Source organism: Amblyomma mixtum, chromosome 3 (assembly GCF_055824585.1).
Source record: "Amblyomma mixtum isolate Tamu chromosome 3, ASM5582458v1, whole genome shotgun sequence".
Classification (NCBI taxonomy): Eukaryota; Metazoa; Arthropoda; class Arachnida; order Ixodida; family Ixodidae; genus Amblyomma; species Amblyomma mixtum.
Window position 1 is genome coordinate 234,481,436 of NC_143014.1, and position 16,581 is coordinate 234,498,016.

The following is a 16,581-nucleotide window of genomic DNA, read 5'->3' on the forward strand; positions in this document are numbered from 1 at the left end:
GAATCCTCCGATTATATCGGGTTTTTTTTTAGAAGGTCCAAAATTTAAAAAAAAAAATGGTAAATTGCTTTAGATTTATTTTAGCACTGGGGCTATACTGGAGGCTACGGCGGGCGCCATTCAAGAGGAGAACTGCTTTAATTAGTTTGCTGATTAACTACATATGTTAATAAACTTTTCTAATTTTTATTTTAGGGAGTATGTTGTATTCTCAGAATTGGTTTGTCCTCCAAACAGTCCAACCGAGAAAGTACAGTTTTAATTAAAAAATTTTCACGCACGCTACGAGGCGCGAAAAAGTCACGCTGGTAGGCATCTTCACACCGTAACTCAGCGGCGGTGAGCGCCTCTGACGTAGTTCGCCTCGCCCTGCGCTTTGCGTCACTCGGCTGATATCACCTGAAGCCGGCACGGGCGGCCTGCGCTATCGCTGCTTGTTTCGCTTCGCTCCGCGGCCTCACGGAATGCTGCGTTGGAACAAAAACGCACTGACACAAAGCGCAGGGCTGAGCGAACTACGAGACAGGCGCTCACAGACGCTGTGCTAGTGTGACGCTGCCTACCACGGTGACTTTTTCTCTCTTCGTAACGCACGCAAAAAATTTTTTCATTATAATTTTTTTTCTTGGCTGGACTGTTTGGAAGACGATCTCCAATTCTTCTAACACAACATACCCCCTAAAAGAAAAATTAAAAAAGTTAATTAACGTATTCAGTTAATCAGCGAACTAATACAAGTAGTTTGACTCTTACCTGGCGTGCGCCGTAGCCCTCAGTATAGCCCCAAGGTTAAAATAAATGTAAAGGAATTTTCCTTTCTTAAAAAGTTTGGACCTTCTAAAAAAAACACCCGGTATGTTTTCACGGGAAATAAATTCTCGTCCCATTTTATAATTACCGAAGCAACGGTCTGCTCCGTCACAGTGCAGCTGAAGTGTGACAAGAAATGTTACTTACGCAGCTTGGACTTCAGGCTCTGGGCCGGTTTTTCATCCTTTTCCTGACGCTTCTTCAAAGGAGTAATCGGGGCCTCCAGCTCTGCAAAGCAACGGCACGCAATGGAAGTGACACTTTTGTAAAAGGTTAGCCGGCCAGAAGTACGACTACTACATTTCTCTTCTTCTTCTGTTGCCCTGCATGAGCATGCATTCCTACGTCAATAATTGCTTGTTCTAAAGAGAATATGAATAACTATTCCAGGAATCATAAGAATGTGTTTCACAGGAACAGATTAAGAGGTTTAGCGAGGAAATGTTCACAAAAGACGAATATCGTAAAGGTATTCATAACTTTGAGGCACAGCTCAAAAATATTCTTAAAAAATTCCTTCACAATATCGTCAGTACCCTTCGACAGATCTGGGCAAATTTGAAACAGGCCCACCAATATTATTTACTGGTCCTGCGGTGCCCATGATTCACTTTTTAGAAGATTTTATCTGTGTTTCAGCTTTCGTATGTCGCAGAACTGACGTATTAAGCCCGTTAACATAAGTTTTCGTGCTTGTGATCACTAACATCAATTAGCGGTGGACCCGCCATAGAAAATGCTTGTGACCTACAGCAATTGTGTGCATTCTTATGACTTCGGTTGTGAACGCTTAGGCCGCAGCGAGTACTGTTTTGTCAAGACACGCGTGCCCATGTTCAGATACCTGCAAGACACGCGGGCTTGCAGGTATTTATTGGTACGAGGTGGCTGATTACTTAGCAAGGTCGGCGCTTGACGGGTGAGTGACACATCCAGTCCTGAATTTCAGTTTGCTGGCGAGTTCCAGGTTTCAGCGGTTCCAACACATATCAGGCAGGTTACGCGATTCCTTACTTAATACCACTGAATATCATCATCACTGGATGTCTCAGCTGACCCTCTCCATGTTTGTTGAAAATATAGGTAAATGCATTTTGCACGTAACAAGCCCTTCAATAAAATAACAAAAACACTGAATGAGAGGGGAATTGATGTAGTATAGAAGTGATAAAAGGCATTCAGGAGGACGCATTGTTGGGCTAGTTGGTGCTGCATTTTGTGAAGAAGTTAGCGCGAATACTACACGAGATATATGAGTTTCCCTCCTCTAGTATTCATGCTAACTTCATTACATAAAAAAAAATGTCAGCTGGCAAATTGCAACAGCGCCGCTGAATTTTCACCGGCACTACCGCTCTCAACACCAGGAGTGCATCGTCAGCTGGCGCCTGCATGTACTACGGTATGGTTCGTAACATGGAGGGGGAGTGAGTTACTTTTGACACCGATAGTGCGCGCGGCTCAAGTGGGAGGCTACGCTAAAGTTAGAGACTTGCAAAGGGTCTTTGCCGATACCTTCCGATTTCTACCACAAAATATTTCGTTGTACTTTACGCTTCCTTGCCACATTGATTCAACACTTGATTTATGAATATTTGAAAATTCAAAAACCGAACATCACGATGGGACACAAGTAGCTTTTACACGTTCACCGCACAAGGTTTTTCCACCATTCTTTCGAAGGGGTTCCACTATTATACGTCGCCCTTACGATTGCATTGAAGGGGTACTTGAAGTGACAGCGCGGCCGACGAAGAAATTAAAAGAAATGACAATGATTCCTTAGGGAAGCCGAAACGTCTCAAGATTTTTTTAAACTACCATTGTTGGGCGTTCGTCCTTCCGTTTGACATGAATTTACTACCCAACCGCTCTACACGTCGAGAAACCTTAGATTTCACTATGTGTCTGGCTTTCCATGTCGAAGCTGCCCTTTAATAATCAAAGGATATCCCCATTATAAAAGCTGGCGAACTTGAATTACACCACTCACCGCTTTGAAGATGTCAATTACAAAAAAAACAAAGGTTCTAGCAAATATAGATGCATGAAGCGCACTGCGAAAATTTCCGTTAGCCCCAATAAATACGATGGTTCCTATTGGTATCAAGCCCTTTTTCTGAGTGGATGGCGCCCGTATTCACTGGTTGATCATCATCATCGCGCCACATGAATATATTTCCGGTTAGGGAACGTGCTAACGCGCTCATTGGCGTAGTTTTCTGCGGCTACGCTGCAAAAGATACGTTGTTAAGCACGGCTGAGGGTTCTTCAAGCTAGGTACACGGGTATATCTCCAAAGCCAATGCCTGCTGGACTCTAGAGGCTATGTTTCCAGCTGTGATTCGCTAAGGGGTATGGGTGCTGGAGTGGCATAAACTTGGGCCTCATTGTTTATGTACAATTGCAGGCAGAAAATACACATCGTCCGAATGTTCTACGACGCTCTGTAGAGCAGCGAGACGGATCGGCGGGACCGCTTTCGCCAACCAAACCGGTTAGCTTTCAGCATTCCTCTTGTCCGCGCAGTCCCCTGATGTCACTCTATTTGCTTACAGGAGGAGGTCTATTATTTAAGAGCAACAATGTGACGCGCATGCTATATATATAATGCACACAAAAGCGTTTCGGCTCTGTTGAAATATAAAGAAAAAATAATGATAGCACAACGTGTATGGCACAGCGATTTTTCCATTACTCCAAGTCGTGTCAAAGACCACTTTCATAAGCCTTTCTCCTTAGAAATCCGAGCACCAATCTAAGGGAAAGCTTTAACCTATTGTGTCCGCGGTGAGTACCCGGCGGCATTGAGGATCGAACCCTGCACCTCCAGCCTGCGACCGCTGCCATCTGCTGCCATCCAATCCGAGAACATGGATGTTAGATAAACTTACACAGTAAAATTATTCGCGTGCACTCTCACTTCCGAAGCAGTGCCAAAATCTTTCTTTAGTCGCGCTAGAAAGAAGACGAAGGTGGCGCCAAGATAAAGAGGACATCATCATCATCATCATCATCATCGCTCACGGTCCTCGTTCGCCTCCTCTGAGTGCCTCGAGCAGTGCAAGACTTCGAATGATCGCCATCTTCAAGAGTCCTACACTCAAGAGAGATGGCCCTGTTATGTGCATCCACGAAGGCCCTGCCGACAGGCCCCCTGCGAGCCTCCATCGAAGTGAATCCAGATTTCAACGTGCGTTGCGAAGAAGCGGGCCCAGCACAACATTTGCCCAGTGGCTGTCTGGGCAGCCCCCGCTCGCCACGCTCGCTATGCGCTTCGTCGCCTCAGTCCGAGGCCGGAGGAGCACTCATGGAGACCAAGCCGCTCCAAGCCGCTGGTGACTGCCGCCTCTATCGCGGCCATCGCATCTTAAGCTGCGAGAAGAGGACGCGCGGGAGGGCAGCCTGCAGTGCAGAGCCATCAGCCGTCCCCCGAGCTACCTGCATGGTAACATTGTTTCCGTGTCTTACCTGCTCAGTTACCTTGATGCAGACGGATTATCCTCTGTGTTTATATTTCTCACCTTCTATTCAAGACTGTCGGTCAAAGCGCGAATTTACGAGGGTTCAACTGGATATGCACTCTAAAGCTTACTCTTTACTTTGCACGTAGCAGTGCATTTAAAGAAGAGAAAGACGTCAGCGTATGGCGAAGAGCTTTGGGGAGGAAACGAGAATTTTTTTGTCGAAATTTGTGCTCAGCACTAGCTTTTCGGTGCTAGCAAGTGTTTGGTTAACGCAGTTACATGGAACATATTTTGCATGCAGAGGAATAGTTTAGGGCTCGCCGTCTGGTGTGACGACGCGTGCTGAAGGCAGCGTCTTCCATAAGAAATAATTAGTGTTGCCTAAGATGCCGAAAGGCTATAAATCTGCGTCACGGATAAGAGAGTAATATTAACGATGCGCAAAATGATGTGGGTCCAGAGATATAAATTGAACCATTATTTACTAAGCACTTTGGTGTACGTCTATATCGTCGTACATCTAAGAATGCGCCCCCAAATTTTATACTTGGTTTCAAGATATACCGAATGGTTTAAATTGCGGACGTACGCGGGGAAGATTTGCAATGGAGCTCGAGGGAGGGCAAAGACAAAACCGCTAGCCCCTAGCATGTCCAAGGCTTGGTGCCAGATAATACATTTCGGCCGCATGACAGCGCCACTAGAAGGGTATTTAGTGTGGCATTACTCCTCCTATGTCAAGGGCACCGACTAGGTGCCGCAGTTTCAGTCCGAACATTGGGAAGCACAACGAGAAGGGACGGTGCAAGTGTCTGGCGCCTGGCGCAGACCTGCATGGTGGCCTAACGGGCCTGGTACGGCTTAATCCTGCCGACGTGGACAACTTGTGAGATATGCCGTCTAGAGGAGCGAACTGTACCTTGGGGGAGAACTTCGTAGTTTAAAGCTTTTAGAGGGCCCTCACATGCAGATTATGCTCCCCACACTGACTTGTTCACCTGGCTGGTAAATCATATATCTGGCGGAGGTTATACCCGCGCGCATCGTTTGCTTGCTGGTACTAGTTTCGCTATCGATCGAGTTGGCCAGCGGCTGCGCCATGACCAAATAATTTTTCAGCACCGGAAACAGGGAGTTAGCACAATCTTGAAGCACCATTGCGTCCAGCATGGTTGTGGCTCAGCAACCATGCATTAAACGAAATGGACTGAAGTGCCTCGTTTCATGGATAGCAGCTTCATATTCAAAGGTGACGAAAGGGAATGCATCGTCGCTGTATCTATGGTTCGCGTCGATATGCATTTAAATCATGTCGGTGATCGTCTTGTTGAGCCGTTCGATGAGTCCGTTCGTTTAGGGTTGTAACCGGTTGCTTTGCGGTGACTTGTGCCGCTCAGTCGCATTACCTCCTGCATAAGTGCCGAACTGAACGCAGTTCTTCTCTCTTTTAAAGTAATCCTTGGTGCACTGTAATGAATAACAATGTTTTGAATCAACGAGGTCGCAATTTCAGCAGCGGCACTTCAGGGAATCTTGGTTTCATAGGATCGGCTGAGATAGTAGGTGGCGACCCAAGTTTCAAGGCTACCCTGCGAAAACTCTAGAAATAAGTAAGTCAATGCGTACTTTGTCGAATGCAAATTGGGGCGGATCAATAGGCTGCAGTTTCGCTTAGCCGGCGGTGTCTTGCGACCTTGGCGCTTACGGCAAGTTCTGACAGACCGGTTCACAACTGCTGCAAGCCGGCGCCAGCAGTGTATAGTTGTGGCGTATCCGTGCCAACATTCATGAAAAAGTCACGTTACAAGAAGATTGGTAAATATGGCACGCTTGCACGACTTCTCATAGCAAACGGCCGTAGGTGTGGCAAGCAGCTGGCTCCCGCCGGGTCGTAGTACTTCGTATACAGAATGCTTTCTCATGACCACAACGACGACAGTCCATGCGAGAAGACTGGGGGGGGGGGGGGGGAGAATAAGAGCTTGCTTCAAAATACTCAATGAGGGGCCGCAGTCCGCTATCATCCCATTATATCTGAGTGAGAATGAACGAAGTGATAGCGGCAAGAAAAAAATGGCTGAGGCTTAGCTAAGGTTAAGCCTAGTCAGATGCGAAGCATATTGATGGCTAGGCTTGGTCGTCGCTCAAATCAGCCCTGCTTCTAGGCGGCATCCCAACACCTGGTCGTCACGTGGTCAGCTGCAGCGCCTCTGATGTGGAGCCTCCACCGCCGCGGCCGACCGCGCGAGCCGGCAGCCCATCTCTCCTGTGCTGTGACGTCATGTTGTCACGTGGTGTCACGTGGTCACGCTAAAGGTCAATGGTAGCTCCACCGCCGCGCTCGACGGGCTGTAGTGTAGCTCTAGTAATATGCTTCGCATAAAACAGATTCGTCTCCGGAGTCAGCTCGGTTTTCCTAGATAGGAGCCTACGGGAGACACTCGGCATACTTTGTTTCCTTCCGGACTTACAGACGATGGTGGCATCGAATTTTAGCAGTCGAAGGCTCCAGCGTGCAAGCCGTCCCGAGGGATCTTTAAGGCTCGCCAGCCAACAAAGTGAGAGGTGATCGCTGACGACCTGGAAAAGGCAGCCATACAAATATGGGTGAAATTTCTTCACTTCCCACACAACTGCTATGTATTTTTTTCTTGGTGGTGTAATAGTTCGCCTATGATCGTGACATGTTGTGGCTTGCGTAAACGATGACGCGTTCGAGATCATCCTCCCACTGCACAAAAACCACACCGAGGTCGACGTTCGAAGCGTCTGTGTGCAGATCAGTGGTGGTTGACTCATGGAAGTGTCCAAGTATGCGAATACTTTGGATACAAGCTCGGAGGTCTTCGAAGGTCTGTTCTTGCTCCTGGCCCCAGAACAACGTTCTTCATCTTTCGTGAGACGGGTTAGGGGCTCAGATGTTTAGAGATGTTCTGCACAAACCGCCGATAATAGGCACGGAGATCCAGAAAGCGGCGCAAACTTTATGTATCGGCTGGAACGGAAAAAGCAGCCACGGCGGCTGTTTTATCGGGGCCTGGGCTAACTTCCTTAGCGCTTACGATGTGGCCCAGATACTTCAACTCCTTGAAAGCGACGTGACATTTTTATGGCTTGACAGGCCTGCCGAACTGCTGCGAAAACAGAGTGCAATCGCTTCAGGTGCTCTTGGAACGTGTCGGAGAAGATTACAAAATAATTCATGTATTCGATACCTGACTGTACTTTCACATAGGCAAGCACGGTGTCCATCAATCGCTGGAAGGTTGCAGGAGCCGAGCACAGGACGAAAAGGAGCACCGGGAATTCGTACAAACCATCAGGGTTTAATAAAGGTGGTCTTCTCTCGGTCGTGTTCGTCCACCTCGATTTGCCAATAGCCACTGTGTAAATCTCGCAATGAGAGGTATGTTGCGTGGTGCAGCCGTTCCAGGGATTCATGAATGCGCGCCAGAGGATAAACTTCTTTTTTGTAGACTGTCTAAAAGGCGGTCCTCAAAACAGCACCCTTGGGTTCCGTTTTTCTTTACCACTAGAAAAGAGGCCCATGGCCCTTGTACTCATGGACAGCTAGCTGTACATTACTCAGGACCATTTGTTGAACTTGCCGGCGAATGGTATCACGTTTCTTCGAAGAGATCCCATAAGGCGGTTGACGTAACAGTCTCGGGCTTTCGTCGACTATAATTAGGCGCTTTTTCAGCGTTGTCTGTTGAAGCTTGGATATAGAGGCAAAACACTCGCGAAAAGAGTCGATAATTCGCTCCAGGCAGCGTTTTTGATTCGTCGCGATGTTCGGGTTCACGTCGGTTGTTATGTGAGTGGTCGGTGCCTCCACTGCTGCCGTGGTTTCGGACAACGCGTGCTGGCTTGCGCATTTGCAGAGTTCTTCGGAATACGCAATAGTTCTTTTTCTAGGTTCACAACCAACATTCTAAACCCAAAGTTCGGTTTACCAAATTGTCAGCCGAAAACTCCGCGAGCTACACAGACTTGCCGACCCAGGAACAGCGGTATGTTGACTTCAGATATACCACGGGTGCCGAAGGTGTTATCGCACAGGACAGTAACAAACATGCTTGCTCTTGACGGTGTCAAAGCGTGGTCTTCCTATACAGGCAATTTAGTCTTGCTTGTTTTGGCTCCGTCGTCAGCAGTGAGTTGGATGGAAAGCGACCCTATTAATACCTGAAGGTTAATGGCGAGACCGCCTCTAGAAGGAAATTCAAACCGAGTACCAGGCGTTTCGAGCAATCGGGAAGGAAAACAACTCAACAGCGGAAAGTAACCACCAGATTGGCGTCTGCACCCGCCAATCTGCGCCACCACATGGCGCTGAGGGTTCTGATGGTAGTTGTGAACCCACTGCTCATTACAGAAATATCGGCGCGGGAATCCATGAGTGTGGCCACGTCCTGGTTGTCGGGGCTAACCAGAATTTTTTTAGAGACGAGTCGGTCAAAGCGCATCATTGAGGTCGTCGAGACAGGTTGTTGTCGGTCGGATAGCTGCGGCGAATCGTCAGGTGGAGGCTCTTGACCGTTGGAGGACGCTGTCCTCACTTTTTCCTATGTGGGGACGTGCCTCGGAACTGGCCAGAGGACGATGGGCGCCTCAGCGAACAGAACTGCCTTAAGGATGACGATCGGCCCTGCCGTCGCTGCGAGCACGATGGCTACACTTAAGCAGCCAGGTACAGCTCGATGTCCCACAGCCGTTCGCCGTAGCGCAGTGGAGGTTCATCGGGTGGAAGCCCCCTTAAGGCCTTTCTGTGGTAGGGGCAGATGCAGAGGATGTCGTCGGGCTCCCCATAGTGGCAGCAGAACTGCCGATAGTTTGGCGTACGCCGAAGTGCGCTTTCCTCATGGTGGTCCTCGGCTCCTATGGCACAGTGGGTACAGCTGCGGGTACAACTGCGCACACAGCTCGCATGTCCGGCCCAGGACTTATTAGAGCATTGCTGTAGGTCATCACCTAGTGCGCCGGCTGTGAACATGGTGGTGGCTACAGAACCGCAGTATGTCAACACGGACCACTTTGTCTACGGCAGCGACGCTTGCCTATGGAGTTTCGGCGTTAGGTTTCTCCAGTTCTTCACATACAAGGCTCCTTAGAAGCTCCCGAAGGTACTCTGCGGGCAGGAACTTTGGCGGGCAGAGTTGAGCGGCTGCTATACTAGCCTGACGAACGTGGTGCATGCCCCGTTCCTGCAAAGAATTCTCTACGCTGGTTGCCTCCTTCGTGAATACGGCCACAGTTCTTGGCAGGTCACGAACCAGTCCGGCAAAGAACTGCTCCTTTAAGCCGCGCAGTAAGTGGCCTACGTTTTTTGCCGCGAGCACAGTAGGGCGGGACCAATAGAATGGTAACGCTCTCGTTTGGCTGCCGTAACCTCGGATCCATGACAAATTCACCCATCTCCTTTCTCTCAATGGGACTGAACTTCGCTAACAGCTGCCGGAAAAATACTTCCCAGTGTGTGGAGGAGGCTTCGTGATTTTCCGGAAATGTTTTGGCCAAGTCCTGCAGTGCGAAGAAGACGTTCCGCAATTTACGCTGGCGGCCCACTCGCTGAAGCCCGTCAGACGGTCAAAAATGAACAGAAAGTCTGCAACATCCTCGAACCTCTTTACGAGGGTCAGTGACAGCTACCCTGTTGCAAGAATAACGAACGGTGCGGCATTCTCGTAATGCCAAGTTTTCTCAAAACCCGTGTTGGATGTCATGACCATAACTGGTGCGATAATTTGGCTGAAACCAGCTTGGAGGCCTCGCAGGCGGCAGGTCTCCTCATGTATGGCTCTTGAGTCCTCGCGTTGAGAATTGGAATTAGGGTGTCTTCGAAGTCGGCGCACTGGGGCTTTACCCAGCGACTCCGCCAATTATGTATGCAGGGGAGATGTACTGAGGCGTACTGGGACGCGCCAGGCAGCAGGGAGCTCGAGAGAGGAAGAAGTCAAAACCGTTAGTCCGTACCATGCCCGAGGCTTCTAAAATTCCAGATATTGCAGTTGAGCCGGGTGAAGGCACCACTACAGGGGTTTGTAGTACTCCCATATTTTGGGTAAAGAATTTTTTCAACAAGTACTATTCTTGTTATCGTTGTGAATGAGGTGACTGAGCTCCCTTTGTAATATTTTACGGGATAGCACAATTGAGAACAGAGGAAGGAGTACGCTTTCCCTGATTATCCTTTACTTAGAACCGACAAAATCCAAAGGACCTGCTTCTGCTCATCAGGTCGTTACTTCGAATTTACTTTACATGCATGCGGTTTTGTTTGTTTTTGCGTTGACAAGCCGGCCGACGTTCGCCGCTGTATTGTTGAGTATGTTTTTCGCTGTGCCTTAGTTGGGGCCAATGACGCACCCATTGTCCCTATGTTCCAGAGGTGAAAGCGGTCTGTCTTTCGCTCCAAACATCTCCACTGGTTATGGGTTTTATTGGCAGGTGGCAGCCCGAGCGGTCGTCGCCACCATCCTGACAATGAAGTGCTGCAACCTGGGGGGGCGCCCGGGAGTCGTGCGCCCATTATGGAAACATCATTTCGGCCACGGCTCTGCTGCTGCTCCTTCCGACCGCCTCCGTAAGTGATGCCTTAGAGACACGGCCGTGTTCTTCATATCTGGGTTCGTGCATATTCTCGAGAAAAGTTATCCACGAGGTGCACATGGAAGCCGAGCCTCTCTGCACTTGCGGTGTCTGTACAAACGAGCCTATTTTTTCGTTAACTTGATTGAAGGAGCGAGCGGCATTTTCTCTTGCAGGTTTCACCCCACCCGTCCCCCCGAAAAAGCGCTCAACGCCATTTTAGGAAGGCCACTAAGGTACTGGGAGGATATATTCCTGTTCTTCATCTCAGCGCACGACCTTCCTTGTTGAACTGATGAGCGCTAGCAGCTGCTAGTAAACCGGTGTGACGCACACGCTTGTCTAGAGTTCGTCGAAAAGCAACCGCTGGGGTGGTACTTTAATTTGAGCATAACTCTAGCCACTTTTTGTTCTCAATAAAAATTGATTCTCCGGCCATTCCTGGCTATTTCGACATTTGCCTGGCAGCCAGCCTGATTTATTGGCGAGAAAACGCTATATAAAACCTTTCCGTCAGTCGAACTAAACGCGTGGCGTCCTTAACGAAAAAAACTGGTTGCCGCCGTTTTGAGATGAATGGAGTTGGAGCTTCGCTTCTGGGGCACACGCCCAAAATTTGTGTCACCACACACAGTTGAGTTCCGAAATCGGCCAATGAAGGGAACACCCGTTTTACGTTTAGGTCCCTTATATAACTCTGTTTTCTATGCGTGTGGCCTGATTATGAATTACACGCGGTGCCCTGTCGTACCGACAAACTTCTATATTTCTCCTCAATCAATTCAAAGGGTCCCTGACAAAGTTTAGATGTTGCAAATATAGAAGCCCAGTGCGTAGTTCGCGTAGTTAGCCAAAAATTGGAGCGATACTTAAGCTTTGTTCTTAGGGTATGAGGAGATAGCTTAATGAGCTAATTCCCATACATGCCAAAGGTCATTCTCTAGTTCACACTCATAGATCCTTGGGAGTGGTCATACCCCTCGTGGTGCAGTTGTTAAGCGATGCGCCACTGCCCTGCTGTGGCAGATGTTCTCAGCGGTGTGCCTTGTGCTTTTCCGAGCGACCAATCATTAATTTGCTGCCACCTGCCACGGTGCGCACTTTCCTTGCTATTCGTTGGGCAGGTTGTGATGACGACGTTTCGGACTGTTGTGATGAACTATTCTAACGCATGACAGCAGCTGTAATTCAACGCCAGGAGAAACACAGACTTACAGGCACACATATAAGGAATATAAATTACTCAAGAATAAATATTAATAGCGAACATTCATCTGGGAAGTAAGCACGCTTAGAGAAGCTCTGCTCTGATTGATAGCAAATGCTGTACAGCTGATGCCGAAACATGTGGAGCGTGTGCAGCCTAAACCAGTGGAAATAGCGGCCAGTTGACCAGCTGCATCCTGCTTAACCCGAGGAGCACCGGTTTTGTCGAGCGCATTTGTAGATGTCGTTCGCCCCTCTTGGCGCACACTGGTGGGTTTCTCAGCTAGAAAAGCAAATGGCGCGCGGGCAAGCTTCATAATTTCTCGGTTCCACATAAGTTGCTTGGCACATTTATTTACAGTGGCCCTGGACTGACACGCACGGCCGCTTGCGTTATCATCCCCATCACGACTCTGGATCCCCCCCGTCGGTTGCCCTTCCCAGTTTTTTATTAAGACTTAGGGAGCCAACGCTGCAGGATATATGTCGCTCTGGGGACAGGCCCTTTTATCGTCTATGGTTGAGCTTGTCTGATGAATTATACGCGTGCTGTATAAAGATGTTCTGGTTTTAAATTTTTTTATGACGAGCCTTCACACCTCCATGCTGTTTGGTCATTTAACCTAGATAACGTTTGTTTATTCTGAGTAAGGCTGCGTGTTTTTTAACTCTCTTCCATTTCGAAATTGCATACGAAGAAATTAGAAAAAATTCCAATCCAGGAAAACGCCACAGCTTCAGTAGACGTCTGCGTCGATGAAACTATTTTTATTAGGCTTTCGCTTTTTCGATTAATGTTAGATTTGAGCACATATTGCCTCCTTGCACATATTGCCTCCTTATTTCATCCTTGTTTTTTATGGGTAGCCCTCTTCTTAAGTGCGTTCCTTCGCTTATAAGGTACGCGCTGACCACAGTCGGGCGCGTTATGCCTTGGACGTAAAGAAATTGCAATTTTTTTCACCAGATTGGCGTTCCACAAAGTTTTGGTGGTGGGAGTTTCTTATGTAGTGCAGCAATATTCTTGTGCTGAATCTCACCCTGTTCTTCAAAGCTTGACTCTATTTTGCGGCTCCAAGCATGGCCTTTTTCTCTCAACAAATATTAAATGAAGACGATCTGGTAAAAGCAACACTAAAATGTAGGAAAGTTGACACGCTCGTTCCCGCGCAATCTGGTGCATCTGGAATTTTAGAGGGTTCCTAGTTCGGAAGGAAACTATGCTTCCGCGTGTCGCCCTGTATTATACTGCAGCCTTGATTGCCACTAATCGGCAATTTCCTGACTCGGAGACGATTTTTGAGTCAATATTGTTTGAGCCAAACGTGTTTACTCACCAACGTCCTTCGTTTAGTTCCTGGAATGTTTAGCTTTGCCGAACTTCGGACATCGGCAGATTGGCTTGATAAAGGAGACGTGTTATCATCGACGATGTATGGGACTATCCTTGTTTCAGCAAGTCAGCCTGTTTACATAAACTTGCACTGGTCGTATGTACAATAAGGTTGAAAGGAAAACAAAAATATTAGGGGCTGGAGAGGAAATACAGCCGAAGTGTAGATTTAAACAGCAGTCATAAAACTGATGATCATCCGCTCTAGTATTGAGCCTGCCTCAGTTGAAATCTTATTTTACTGCTTAGGGTTTAGTTATGGTGTTTACGTTTCATTTGACCCTGATTCATAGCACTTAACACTGTTTCTGTTCCTCAAGACATGGTTGCAAAGAAGTTTTTGTCATGTTTACATGCCGTAAATTTATTCAGCTGTTTGTACTCGGTTTTTAGTCTTGAGATGCTGTTCATTAAAAGCGACTGAACACCACTGCATCTTATTTCACCTTGTCTACTGAGCGCAATCCAATTGATGTTAAGCATTGTTTTGGTAGTATTTAACCTAAGTCGCTCTTTTACCGTAAACCTCCAGCTAACCGACAAGTCATCAGAAGATTGTAGTTAAAACATCTTAATGCTTTTAACTGCAATCCAAGTTCTAGCGTGCCTGCAGGCTGTGAAAAGGTTAAAGGGACTGACAAGTGACCAGAGCATGTCCTCAGATTGTGGTGGAAATCAAAATATTGTCTATTGTCTTATATTGTAAGAATCATTTGAGCACTGCAATATTGAAGGAACAAAAATCCGTCATTTTAACAGGGCATTGAAATTCTCATAAATAAGCTAATGCGACATCTAACAGTGAAACCCTTGCCATTTTCGGTGTAACCATCCACGTGACCACACCTCTGAATATATTACTTGCAAGTTAAGTATGTTTTTTCTTTCATTAGTATTCTTCATATCTAATTTAAGTTTAAGCTGTTTCAAAAGCACCCCTCCAAAAATCAATACTCCTTATTCATTCCTGATGAAGTGCTTTGAGCTTTTGCCATTAGATTGCACTACAGTATGATGCAGTTCAGTAAAATGGAAGGTTTAACTATCTGGAATTAGTTCTGCATGTGACTCAGAAAGGAGGACACGCGCGACGAAAGGCAACTGAGAGCTTTAGCGTGGGAACACAGGAACTTATTCCGTGAAAAAAGAGACAGAAAGATGAAGAATGCCCCCGCACCCTCACACTGCTATGTGCAATAGAAGACCGCAGTTATCAAGAACATCCGAGATGCGAAGCTAGGAATCACTCGCTTACAGTGACAAGGAAAGATTTTCCTCACAAGTGCCCTCCTTTTTGCGGTTAGCTACGCTTCGACTAATTTTGCCAGAGGTGGTCCCAGCAGTGATAGTATGAACTAGCTTCTCCAGTTTCAGCGAAATCAAGCAAGTGGTTGAAAATTTCACTCAGTAAGGTAGTGTCCTCCCCTAAAGTGCCAAATTTTCTCGAGTGCTTGTTTGATCTTTGCCGCCTGAAGCCTTCCTGTTCCCTCTTCTCCCCGCAGCTGGCCTCCTACCAAATCAAGGTCCAGGCCGTCTCCGACTTGCAGGATGGCCCGAAGCTCCTTCACCTGCTCTCCTCCCTGTGAGTGATGCACAGCTAGCCCTGACTGCTGCGTAATAACCCTCTGTGTAACAAGGTGCTGGGCTAGTCGGCTCTTGTCATTCAAAGGTAGTAATTCAGTTCATTCCTTCAGTTAATTTGCCCTTGAATGGCATGAACCAACTAGTCCAGCAGTGCCTGTCCGGTCCGTTTTCTGTCTCGTGCCTTTTGTGCGGTTAATATAGCACTTTTGAATGAGATAACTGGCATGCCTCTGTAAGGATAGTCTTCCCCAACCCCGTATCTCAGCTGAAGTACGGCTGAGCTATTGTTCAGTCCATGCTAGATCAAAAACAAGGGAGTGGCTGGGCTCAGTTTCTGACTGCTACCTAGAGGGAAAGCTTGCAGCACTGTCTTTGCGAGTTTTTTAAACAGAACCTCATCCACTGCAGGAATGCCGGGAAAACGACTCTTCGTGTTTGGCTCGATTAATGTTCGGCCGAAAGCACGGATTGTACCTCGAAATTGGTAGTTGCCCTTTCATGGTCTCCTTTGTGCACAGATTAAGTTGTATACATACTGCACTTTTCTGTTCACTTCAAGGTAAGTGAAAGTTCGGTGTTAGGCTTGTATGGAAACTTTCACTGCATTTCTTCGAGGTTTTCCTCGAGAAGTCCTATTTTTATGACTGAATGCACATTTTATGTCCTACAATAGCCAAGCCAAGCTAGGAACCTTGTATTCCCCAGCATTTCTGCACCTCTCCATTGTGGATGAAGGGTACCACTACCAGCTTTCCCTCAAGTAACATAAAAAAAAAACTATGCCGTGATGGCTCAGTGGTTATGGTGCTTGGCTACTGAGCAAAAAGACATTGGCTCGATCCCGGAGGTGGCGATCATATTTCAATGGGGGTTAAATGCTTCAGAACCGTGAACTGTGGAATGTCAGTGTGCGTTAAAGAACCTCAGGTGATAGAAATTATGCAGATGCCTTGACTAACGGTGTCCCTCATAGCCTTAGTCACTTTGGGACGTTAAACTTCATAAAACAGAAACAAAAAATAAAAAATAACGTTCGAGGGACTCTCAAGTGGATATTGTCTCTAGCTGTGCATTATTAAATGAGGCCATTCAGCCAAGGTTCAGAGCTTCCATTTACATGTAGTGTTCTAAAATAGATAAAATCGCTGGCGTCTCACAGCACTTGTGAGCAGATGTAGCAGATCTGGCCATTTTAGCCTGAGTATGGAGGTTCGATCAGCAGCCCATGCCATTGGCTAGGCCAGTGAGACCAAGTCAGTCCAGACAGATCGCGGAGGTCTTTGATTTCAAAGGCTAAGACTAATCACAGAGCCCATGCATTTAAACCTGGTGGCCGAATTGGCCCAAAAACATGAATGAATGACATCTTATTGCAAATCAAGACGAAATGTGCATGGGGAATGCATGGAATTCAAAGGAAAGATATGCAAATGTTACTGATGTCACCAGACTAGATTCCATGAGTAGGAAAGCATAGTAGTAGGGGGCAGAAATTCAGGTGGTAGGGAGACGAGATTAAGAAGTTTTGTG

At 47.3% G+C, this 16,581-nt stretch overlaps 1 pseudogene; it reads right to left on the reverse strand.

Annotated features, from left to right (window-relative positions):
- LOC149354053 (serine/threonine-protein kinase PLK1-like) overlaps positions 1 to 16,581 on the reverse strand; it is a 256,800-nt pseudogene that overhangs the window by 6,451 nt on the left and 233,768 nt on the right.